The sequence below is a fragment of the Manacus vitellinus genome, unplaced genomic scaffold (genome assembly GCF_001715985.3).
Source record: "Manacus vitellinus isolate BGI_N305 unplaced genomic scaffold, ASM171598v3 scaffold_0_pilon, whole genome shotgun sequence".
NCBI classification, from domain to species: domain Eukaryota; kingdom Metazoa; phylum Chordata; class Aves; order Passeriformes; family Pipridae; genus Manacus; species Manacus vitellinus.
In genome coordinates, this window is record NW_021938789.1 from 26,775,964 (window position 1) to 26,787,134 (window position 11,171).

The window sequence follows — 11,171 nt, forward strand, 5'->3', positions numbered from 1 at the left end:
AGCAAAGTTTTGTGGTAAGAGACTTATTTTACATTTCCAGAAAGTAGAAAGCATTCTCACTAAAATAGCTTTAATGCCTATAACAACTATCCTATAGCAATTTTTTAAGCAGCCTTTGTATAGTGACATCACAGTTAATTACAGATCAGGAGCACAGAGGGTTCTGCTACAGCAGGATGGCATTACGTCACAAGTGACACCAGGGTAGGGGAGGGAAGTGTTGACTGGCAACCAGAAATGCGTTGCTAGGTTTATCCTCAGTACAGACACTCACATCTCAACAATTTATCTTTCCTGCTGCCAACACATAACAAACTTGGAAACCATTATTTCATCACCCGCATAAACGAATAGCAAAGTAATCCTCCTACATTTTCCATTCATCAGATAAATCAGTAAACCACTTTAAAAACATCCCAAGAATAATGTAATTATTTATTTCTACCAGTGAAGAATTACCAGAGAGTTACATACAGTGACTCTTTATACTTCCCCCAGAAAAGGAGGGGATTCACCTTTCTGTCACGAGCCACTGTTTCCCTTTGCAAGAGGGTCCTGTATTCATGTGTGTCCACTTTAGATGCAGAGCTCTAGCTCCAAGTGACTGGAACGGTAGTTTGCTATTTAAATAGCAAGACTTTTTGGCTGTCTTACATTAAAATAAAATGGAGTAATTTTATTTCAAGACTTTCTACAAGTGCCACTTAAGAACCAAAGATATAGACTGCTATATTAAAATTATCAAACCTTCAGCCACTTGCATCGAGATTTTTTTTCTCAACACTGAGCTAAGCATACAACTGGAACCAGCACTGCAGATGGGGAACACTGAAGAGATTGAACATGTCATTCTAAGTGGGTCATCACACTGCTTCTGTTGCTGTGATTTGCTAGATAAACCCCAAGCATGCAATGACCCAACTCATGCTTCCCCGGGTTGATACTTCAAACTGTAATGTGAAACACGTACAAATACCAGCTGGTTTAATACCCACCAGAGGCTTTCCTTACACTACCACAATTTCATCTGTTATAGATAGGGATTTTTTTCACACGTAACTAGAAGTATTTGAACAGGTGAGAATGAACCCCTCCCTCCTTACACCATAAAAGAAGACAAATTAATGTGCCCAATATGTCTGGGGTAGTAAAGAGCAATACTTACGCCATGGAAGAGTTCAAGAAACTATTTATAGATTCACTTAATCTGCTCCTGCAGTCAATTCTAAGGTACAAGACACAAAGCAGCACTACACACCATCTGAAGCAGAAAGTATGAAAGCCATATGCCATCAAAACCACAGGGAATCATCTAGGACACATAGAAAAACTTGCTTCTAGCCACCAATCCATACTTATGTTCTCAAGCAAGCATACTGCTACAGAGGGGTGCATAATTTTTGTACCTACCATTTAAGTCAAAAGGAGTTTTAAAGAAGAGTAGTCAGAGAAAGAAATTGAGCCAAACTTATGTCAGCATCAGATAATAATTTCTGATTGTCACAGCTTTAATTACAAAACTGCTGGTATTTAAACTGTTACAGAAAACTGACTTTTCAGTTGCACACATCACTGATAAATTCCATGCACAGCATCCTGAAATTACTGCTAACTATCCAAACGTTTTTCTTTTTTTGCAGCACACACTTTCTTTGTTTATCTATTTCATTTCAGGGACACAAACAGTGCAGTCTTTGAGACAGGAATCTTCAAGACAGAAAGCCTTGTGCTAAGAGGTCCTTGATCCTTTAAGGTCTTAACCGTTACTTTAGTGCAGGGGGAAAAAAACCCACTAGATTAAAATAAATTATGTCACTTATAAACATACATTCATAGGCACATCCTGTACCTCAGATACAGAAACAGCAGATGTTTCAACCACCTCCTCTCAAAAAAAAAAAAATAAAAAAACTCAAACCAAAAAAAAAAAAAAAAAAAAAACAAAAAAAAAACAAACAACAAACAACCAAACCACCCAAACACCAAAACCAGAGAGGTGGGTGGTTACTAGAGGAAAAAGAGGGGAGATGTTTGGGATGTCAGAGGCAGACAAGACCAGGGAGAGCTGTTTCAGACCCTGGAAAAAGGATACCTGACCTATTTTGTGGAGTCAACCTTGTCAACCTTCTTCCTCTGTCACACACATCCTGTGCTTCCACAAATGATAACTCCCCAGGAAAGCCTTAGAAAGGCAACTATTGCAGTCAGACCAGACTAGGAAAACAGTAGGATCAACAGGGGAAGATACAAACATCTATGGCAAGCCTGACAGAAGTCAAGTAATTTCTGAAATCCTCCAAGCTGTATGGGCCTCCTAAATGCCCTCCCTGAAGGGCGACCTATCCTACTTTTCCCTCCTGTTCTACCACCTTCTCTCCCTGTCAGCCCCAGAGGCAAACAAGCAAGAAAGGAAAAAAAAAACCACAGCCTTCAGAGAGACTTATTTTGCATTTCTGAATGGTTTTTAGTTTTCAGCTTTTTTAGTGTTTGGTTTGTTGGGCGTTTTTTGGCTGGAGGGAGTTGGTAGCAAGGATTGTAAGCAAGACAGTTTCCAAGTCTTTATTTCCAGAGGATTTTGTTAGGAGAATTTGCTTACATTTCAAAGCATTACCTGTAAATACCACGATTTACCTCTCTTCACCTTCTAGAGTGAGGATTACCCTTTGAAAAGCCATGGAGGAATTACACTCAAATTCTGGCCTGAATTTCTACAATACCAGCAAACTTCAAAAGCAAAAATTCTCAGCTATGTTATGAATTATATTAACTCCCCACATACTGGATTATAGCAATAGGGGATGCAGGAATACCAGTTTTAAGACTAGATATGCATATCTGACAGTTGTCACATCTACCATTTCAGATCCACTAATTACATGTTGATAAAATGTGAAGTTTGCCCTACTTTAAGCTTTTTCTGGTTTTGTCCCTGCTGCTGTTTATCCTTTCTCATGATACAGCCACTTTTTGTAAATGTTTTCTTAATCTTGTGCACTTACCCCTACATTCACTGAACAAAAGCAAACAAAAACTCTAATCAGGACAAAGCGTGAAACACATAATTATTTGCTTCCATTTGGTATTTTCTTTTGCTGTTGAGAAACTAATTCATGGACTTGGACAAGCCACCAGTGTCCTTTCAACAAGCAGAAAGAAATCAAAATTTTAATGCGGAAATACTTACAGTATAAGCTACATTTAAGCCTTACGCCTGAGTAACTACAGCGTGTGTCAGGACCAAGGATCCAGCTTTGTGGCTGTCTACATTCTGAAGCTGCTAATCTCTGGCTCAGGGCCCACCTTATACTTAAAACAGAATACAATATTTGTCTTTCAGCTGTTGCTGTTTGTCATTACCCAATAAACATGGCTAACTCTTCCATAGCAACTGCTGTTAAAATGCTAAACCCCAGCCACAAGGTGAAAGAAAAATAGATGTTGAACACAGTACTTTATGGAATGTAAGACAACAATTGTATAGTAAAAAAAATTCTGATACCTGTTTCTAAAAGAAAAGTACTCAGAAGGCTTGGCACTAGAACTACAAAGTGACTGTGGCCTTACATGTGATCTCACATGTGATCTCCTCATTTGTTTGTGTATGAAGTCTCATCTCTTGGGAACCACAAAATAGGTCAAGGTATTGATCTAAAAGTTTGACACATGCTTTGAAGAAACACTTGACTGCTCTGTATTTAGAAAAAAGAATCCATGTATTCTTTCAGGCTTAAGGCAGAATGATCTTTTTTTTGTTTTCCCTTCCTTCTAAGCTTCCCAGATAGAGGTCTTGGGTCAGTAGACTGATATGGAAAAATTGTAAATACTTATTACTAAAGACATCTTTCTGTCACACGCACAAATGCACACAAGCTCACAAACAGTGTTTGATGGAAAATCCTGTTAACTACAGTGATACAGGATGAACCACCATGGACTACAGTCCAAATCCTTACAGTCTTCTGTTGCCTACATCCCTCCAAAAACCTGTAGCAAGCCCAAGGGAAACACCAGACACATTCTCAACAGCATTCACACTGTTGGAGTACAGTTGCATATAAGCACTTTGCTCTGCTCTCTTATATCCGAGGAGCCCTATCGAGCTCTATTTTACAGCCCAGGGTAAAGATATGAACTAAAAAGAACTGTTCAGAATGAAAACTGGGCAAAACTTCAGAAGAAGCCCCAGACATGATGAGCAGCTTTGCCTCCCACCTTTCTTCCCCCTTCCATAAGGGTACTTTGTAGATAGTTATAGCATTCCCAGACTTTTATTATCTGTTATATATAATGTAAGGCATTCTCAATAAGTCAGAAGACAATAATTTAAAAATATAGACAAGAAAAAAAGTTTTAAAGTCTTAGAACAGGAATAAAGTGCAAATCACAACCGTACAGGCATATGCATTTTCTTTTTAACCAAGAAATCACTATTATTTTCTTGACATTTCAATTCCGGTCTTTTTCCAGATAAACTTTAATTGACAAAAATAAACTAGAAGAAGGGAGAAAACATACCCACAAGTATTTCCATGGGGAGGGACATAGATACAGATAGGATCTTGAGCTGGCAGTTCTACCACTCCAAGAACAAACTTTCTCTTGTCACCCAATAATTATTAGATAAAACGCTAATCTATTCAAAAAGCACTGCTACTACCTCCTGTCCAATGGGTTGCTCTAGTCACACAGGTTATACTATGGATCTGTTCTTAAAATCTCGAGGTTTTCAAAATTCTCTGAAATTTTTGTCACAAAAAATGCTACTGAATAGAATCAGCTCCTTCTCCAGTAGCAGCATAGGTAATCTCAACACATTTATTTTCCTGTAACCTTTTATCTTGGTTAGTTGAGGAATAGAAAAAGGGTAATTGTAACTAATTTAGAAGGAACATACCACAGCATTTTGAGTCAGCTTTAGAATAGTGTGGATGCAGTAATTCACATCCCACAAATGAGACTTGAATAGCAATTATAAAATACATGTCTGAAAAGAAAGAATGCAATGTCTAAACAAGACATACACAGCAGAAGATGAGTGGGTCATACCTGAAACACAATCAGCCAACAGCTTCTAAGTATCTGAGAATACTGCTATTTTCTGAAATCCAATATAACATACCACTTTGAAAGAGCTGATGTTATCTCCATCACTTCCACTGCCCATTTCCCTGATCCTCATCACCTTACTTCCTCCAGAAAGACTGTCAGATAGCCTCTTCTCTTCTGTGCATTGCAAATACTTGACTTGGATCATGCAATCCAGCACAAGAAAAGATGTATGCTTAGCTACCACTGGTATACTAAAAGCTTTCATATGTGTATTTTGGCCTACATGGACAAAAGCACACCTCCCATTTTCAGCTCACACACCAAGAAAAGCATAACAATAGTCAATGCTCTACGATCTCTGCCCTCCCAAGATGCCTGGGGTGGAGAAACAACCCTAACTGGTGCAAAGCATCTCAGACAAACTACTAAAACCACCAAAAAGCATTCCCGTCTGCTTCTAACAGGGCTGAAAAGCAAGGCAGCAACATCTGCTTGTCAGTGGTCTATGGGGCAATAAGCTGTCAGAACACATATTCATGCCTGTTCATAGCCACTACCAGAGAAAAGCTCATTTCATAAAATTATCACCAGCCATTGATAATAATCTAGTGGTAAATGGCTACCTTTTACCTCTAAAATTTAGAAAGAACAAGTGTCTTGATCCCACTTGATCCCTTCACTATTCCTTTAGTAAATATGATAAGCTTTTCTCCTGAAAAGACAAGGTTAAAGTTTCCACGTAGCATTAAGGATTAAATAGTTAAGTGCATAAAATCACAGATGAAATCAAGAAATAGGACTAATTATTGTAGAAATACAAAATAAGACTTTGCTGGGTGTCTGAAGAAGTATATTTTCATTCTTGTAGGTACATGCCATTACACATCTAATGAAGTATTTTGACTCTTTCCTGAATGTCGCTCTATAATATCCATCATGAAAGAGATTTTAGAAATCTAACAACTTCTGTGCATTATTTGTTCAGGTAATGCTGAATGGCAAGCACATCAGAGAGCTTATATTGTTAAAAAAAATATGTAAGTGCCAGCATATTAATTTATGAAGCATACTGGACTTACCTGCTGGCACAGAGCCTTGCTAACTTCATTCCAACTTTACTCCTTTGGAATGAGCTTACTTCATTTCCAGTGCCAAAATGGGCTTTAACTTTAAATTCAAAAAGGTATCAGCTTGCCAAATTTGGAGGCGATGTTTGACTGTAGCTATTAAAAGGAGCAGGACTACTGATGAGTGAATGAGCTGAAAAGAAAAACCACTCCTTCCTCAGTCACCTTTAAGATTCTCCATCAGAACTTCTACAGGCTGTCAGAACAAAAGGGAAAACCTTTTTTCATACACAGCAGGAAAACATATCCTTTCAGAAAACATTCAACTCTCATAAAATTAATTGTGAAATTAGATAAGTGCATCAATAAAGCACAAAATTTGAGAAGTGCTTTACACCTTTTTTGCCAGGAACCATAATTAAAATATGAGCTGACATTACATCAGGCTCACAAGCAAACCAATGAAGGACAACAAATTTCGTTCCTAGTCACAATAATATCTAATCACCTGTAAAATTGGCAAAGTAGAATTAGTATGACAGAAGCAACACTTCAGGAAACCAGTGCAGTTATCAGAATCTTAGCAACATAGACTGAAAGTCAATACATGTATATGTCAGTTTGCAAACACAGAGTTGCAAATATAGATTATAGACATGAGTTTTCAAAATTAAGGTGAACAGTACTTCAATGCCTTAATATGAGATCAGCATCTCATTCCATTCAACATATTCTTTGGATTTTTTTTTTTTTAACACTATTCATTATTTTATGTGTCCTCCACTGCTCCTTTAGGTTTTTTGAAAATTAAAAGGAAAACAAGAAAAAAAAAATCACACATGTAATGCACAAATAACAGAGAAGATGAAAGCAGAAATGAAAACCAAGCACATCTGTCATTAAACAAGTTCTGAAATTTGCTTAGAAGTTTATGAAACAGTTCTGAAATGGTACATTTCAGAAATATTTACTTTCCACTTACTGGTTTGTTAGCTTAGAACAGCTCCTTAATGTAGGCTTCAAAGGGCTCTAAGACACCTACTTCCCATTTGTCAAGTAGGAAGCTTCTTGAAAAAAGTGAGGTTTAAGTCTTCAGTTTCTACAGTATTCTCAGAACAAATGAACCTTTGACAGACAAAAAATTGGGGGGGACAAAAACAAACAAACAAACAAACAACCCCAAAAACAAACAAACAGGACATTACTGGTTTCTTGACCTGCATACAGAAAAGTTTAAGAAAATGCCTATCAGTTGCAGTTTGCTACTCAGAACCTAAATAGCAGAGAAAAGTACCAGAGCGATGTGAAAATGATAACCAAATGTTATCAATGAGAGGGCAGTTGACCTAAATTACTGCTTCAAAGCTGGGGCAGGTGGGAAGGATTTGTAAGAATGTCCTTCTCCACCTCACATGTATTTACAGCCTGGAAATTTCTAATGCCTGGGAGAGGAGTACAGTACCAGAGTCCCACTTCTCCTTTCTTTGCCAGATGCAAGAGAAGAATAACAGAGCTGCTTGTCATATCACTTACAAGGAAAAGGAGAGAGGATTTCTTCTTTGCCAGGAAAAACTAAGGGTACTGCTAATTTATCAGGCATTCAACCAAAAGCTGACATGAAAATTCACTGGGATCCAAATTATTAACCATTCCTGCTCCCTAACAATGCGATTAGGAAAAACTACAGTCTGTACATAAACAGACTTATTGCTTTGGGAAACTGTTTTAAAATAAGTACTGTTTATTATAAGAAAACTTCCCATATACCCATGAGTTTTGAAATAGAAAACAGGCTGTGCAGTTTGGAACACTGACCTTTCACCTCTGGAAATCCAGTTTCAGTACATGTTGTTCCACATGTGCAAGTGATTTTCAGACTCCATTTAGTATCCTAGGCTGTTACTGTGTAACCTTCCCAAACAATGGCCTAGACCAATATTTTATTATGTTATAGATTACTAGTCCAGTAGTTTATTATGTTATAGACTAAGTTCTGAAATAAGACAGGAGGTTTATGGCTTAAAATACAGACATTGAAGAGGGTTTGCTTGTTTGTTTGTTTGTTTCTTCCTGTACCAGGGTTTATTCTAATTCTGCAGCCTGAAACAGAGCACTCCGTAAGTTTACACAAGGATGAATTGGTTTAAAACATTTGCTCCTTACAACTTTTTTTTTTTCAACTCTTGGTCTGCCAAATTGACAGGAAAACAACATTTCCTTCCATCGAGGCAGGGCAATACTAGGAGAGAAAATAGGAAACTGATATCCAAAAATAATCTGATGTGAGTTAGGAAGAATGCCTTTTGCTAGCGACATGGAAAACGACATCATGCCATGGGCACAGGAGTTTGATTGTCCAAAGATAATGAGGTGGCATCATATGCAATGATGGATTTGTGCATCGTGCTACTATTCCAATGCCTAATTTGTGACCCCAGCTCCCAAATCCCAAAAAGTTTAATGACATGAAGAAATCTGACACAGCTTCCGTCCCTGCCCCCAGTTTTCAGGGGAGGAGGGAGGATGGAAAACAGTGGTTGTACTCTTTCACATTGCATTGGATAGAAAGATAATATTTGGCACAAAAGTCAAACAAAATATCAACCTAAAGAGCAAAAGTCTACTTCAAACATTTGGGTAGTCATACTACAAACCAAAAGACTCCATTATGATTCTGAGGAAGCTACTTTATACATACATTCATAGCATGTCCATTAAATTCAGAGGACGTATATTTGCAGGTAAAAAAGTTGTAACACCAATGATCCTATAGTACAATGAAATAAATACTTGTTTTCTTATATGGAAGCTTCAATGGCATACAAAAAAAAAAAAAAAAGAAAAGAAAAATGTCACACTGCTCCATATTTACAAAAAATCTATTTTCATACCTACAACTATTATGAAAGAAGATATGATGCCCTAAAACCAGGCAGAAGAAAAGAAAATAGCTTTTATTTTACTGAAAGGAATATGCTTTTAAGTGGATAAAAGACTTTGGCTTCAATCCGGCTCAGGTGATCATTTTGGTACAATATGAAAGAACAGAAGTGCTCTAGGTAGATAAACCAAAAAAATGTACACATACTATGTAAATGGGTAAAGGGACTTTCTTAAAGGCAGTCACTGAAAAGAAAGTAGGAAACAGCCCTATATCAGAAGCATCAATTCAGTATCGCCTTTCAAATCTTTTATTTTTCTTCCCCTTGGTAATTCTAAAAAGAAAGGAAAAAAAAAAAAAGCTGAATCTGTGAAACATCAATAAAACAAGATCTAACAATTGCTCTCCAGAGCAACAGCACCTTGGAGAGCAAGTCACCCTTCCATTAAACCAGGCAGGGGGAAAAAAAAAAGAAATTGAGCAAGAGCTCAGTTTCATATATGCGTACTATTTCCACTGAAATTAAGAGCAATCACTTGTCCAGAAAAAGGTTAAACATGTCCTCCTCTTACATGTATCTAACAAGTTTAAAAGGGACATATGAGCAAATCTCAGTATAGTAAAGAAACATGAACAAACTTTACAGACACTTAAGCAACCCCAAACTTGAGTTTCTTAAAATAAAAATAAAAAAAACAAACCCAAAAAATAAGTCTGCATATTAAGAAATAAATCAATAACTTAATCATGGGAACTTGAAAGGAATCTTTGCAGTGAACAAGTTATTATACAATTATAATTTTTGACACTGGAAACTCAGAGCCTGATTATGATCTGAGTTTGACCTGATACTGAAATTCTTATATTTCCAATCATTTTCTACTGAAGTGCATTGCAGGATTGACTATTTGAAATTGCCAATACTCAAAGAAAAAGAAAATGCAAATTACACACAAAAGAACTCTTTAAATGAAAACATCTAATATGTTCTTCATTCCCAGCTACAAATCAAAACACATTACAGGATTTAATAGCAAAAGAGGAATAAAAAAAGGAGTAGCAAATATAAGAGGGATTTTCACTTGAAACAGTTATCAAGGAGGAGGAGAAAAGAAACTGAAGTACTACTTGGTAATAAATTCGGACCTTGAACACACACAATGTAATCCATCAGGATAAACCACATAGTGTCAATATATTGAAGGCATATCCTGAACCAATCTCAAAACATGTTAGGACATACCAGAGTTTATACAGTACTCACAAGGAATTAGTGGGTTTTTTTCCTGAACTTCAAAATATACAAAAATATTTGAGCTACCAAGACTGAGATACCACTGACCTAAACACCTGCCTTCTTTCTTTAAATGTGCCTATCTGCCTTCACATTCCTAATGCAGGCTGTACCCCCACAAGCTGATGACGACTGTCACACTGCAAACTTTTTGTGACACAGATATCCTTTCTGATAGTTTACTTTGGAACAGTCACTACCATTAGTTTTGTTCTGATCCGGAAATGAAATAATACACTCTGAAAATAGAGAAGGTCTTTGAAATATTCTGGACAAGAACACAATTACAAAAACCCATGATGAACACTACTATCTACTAGCAAGCCACAAATGAAGTACAACTACCTTAAAAAGCTAACATTTCTCCAAAGCAAAAAAGACATCATCACCTAATACTGCATTTCTCTTCCTCAGTATGAGAAATATGCATGACATCAGTCCAGATTTTTCAAGGCATTAGGACTGGTGCATGCCATGGTCTCAAGTGACTATCTAAAAAAAATGCAGCTGGAGGGCTGGAAGGACTTTTTAGTGCAATAAACTATTACATTACAAAGAAGATGTAAAACAAGACTTTGAAAGGGAAATTTCCTTATCAGAATTTCTGTTTACATGAAACAGAGTCACATACAAAGTCAAAGCACTGCATTGCATGGCTGAATCAAGCACCAGCAACGTAATCAGCATGATATCAAATGAGCAACAGGGTAGCTTTAAGAAACCAGAAAGACTCTGCATCCTGAAGCTTACTGATTGTCTGGCTGAGGGGGACGTTGAAACAGCAGATAAAGCTGATGTATTTGTTGTAAACTTTCCAGCACTCAAACTTTATTTGTCTCAGTGTGATACTCCCCTCTGTGGGTGGAGAAGCAGAGGGACT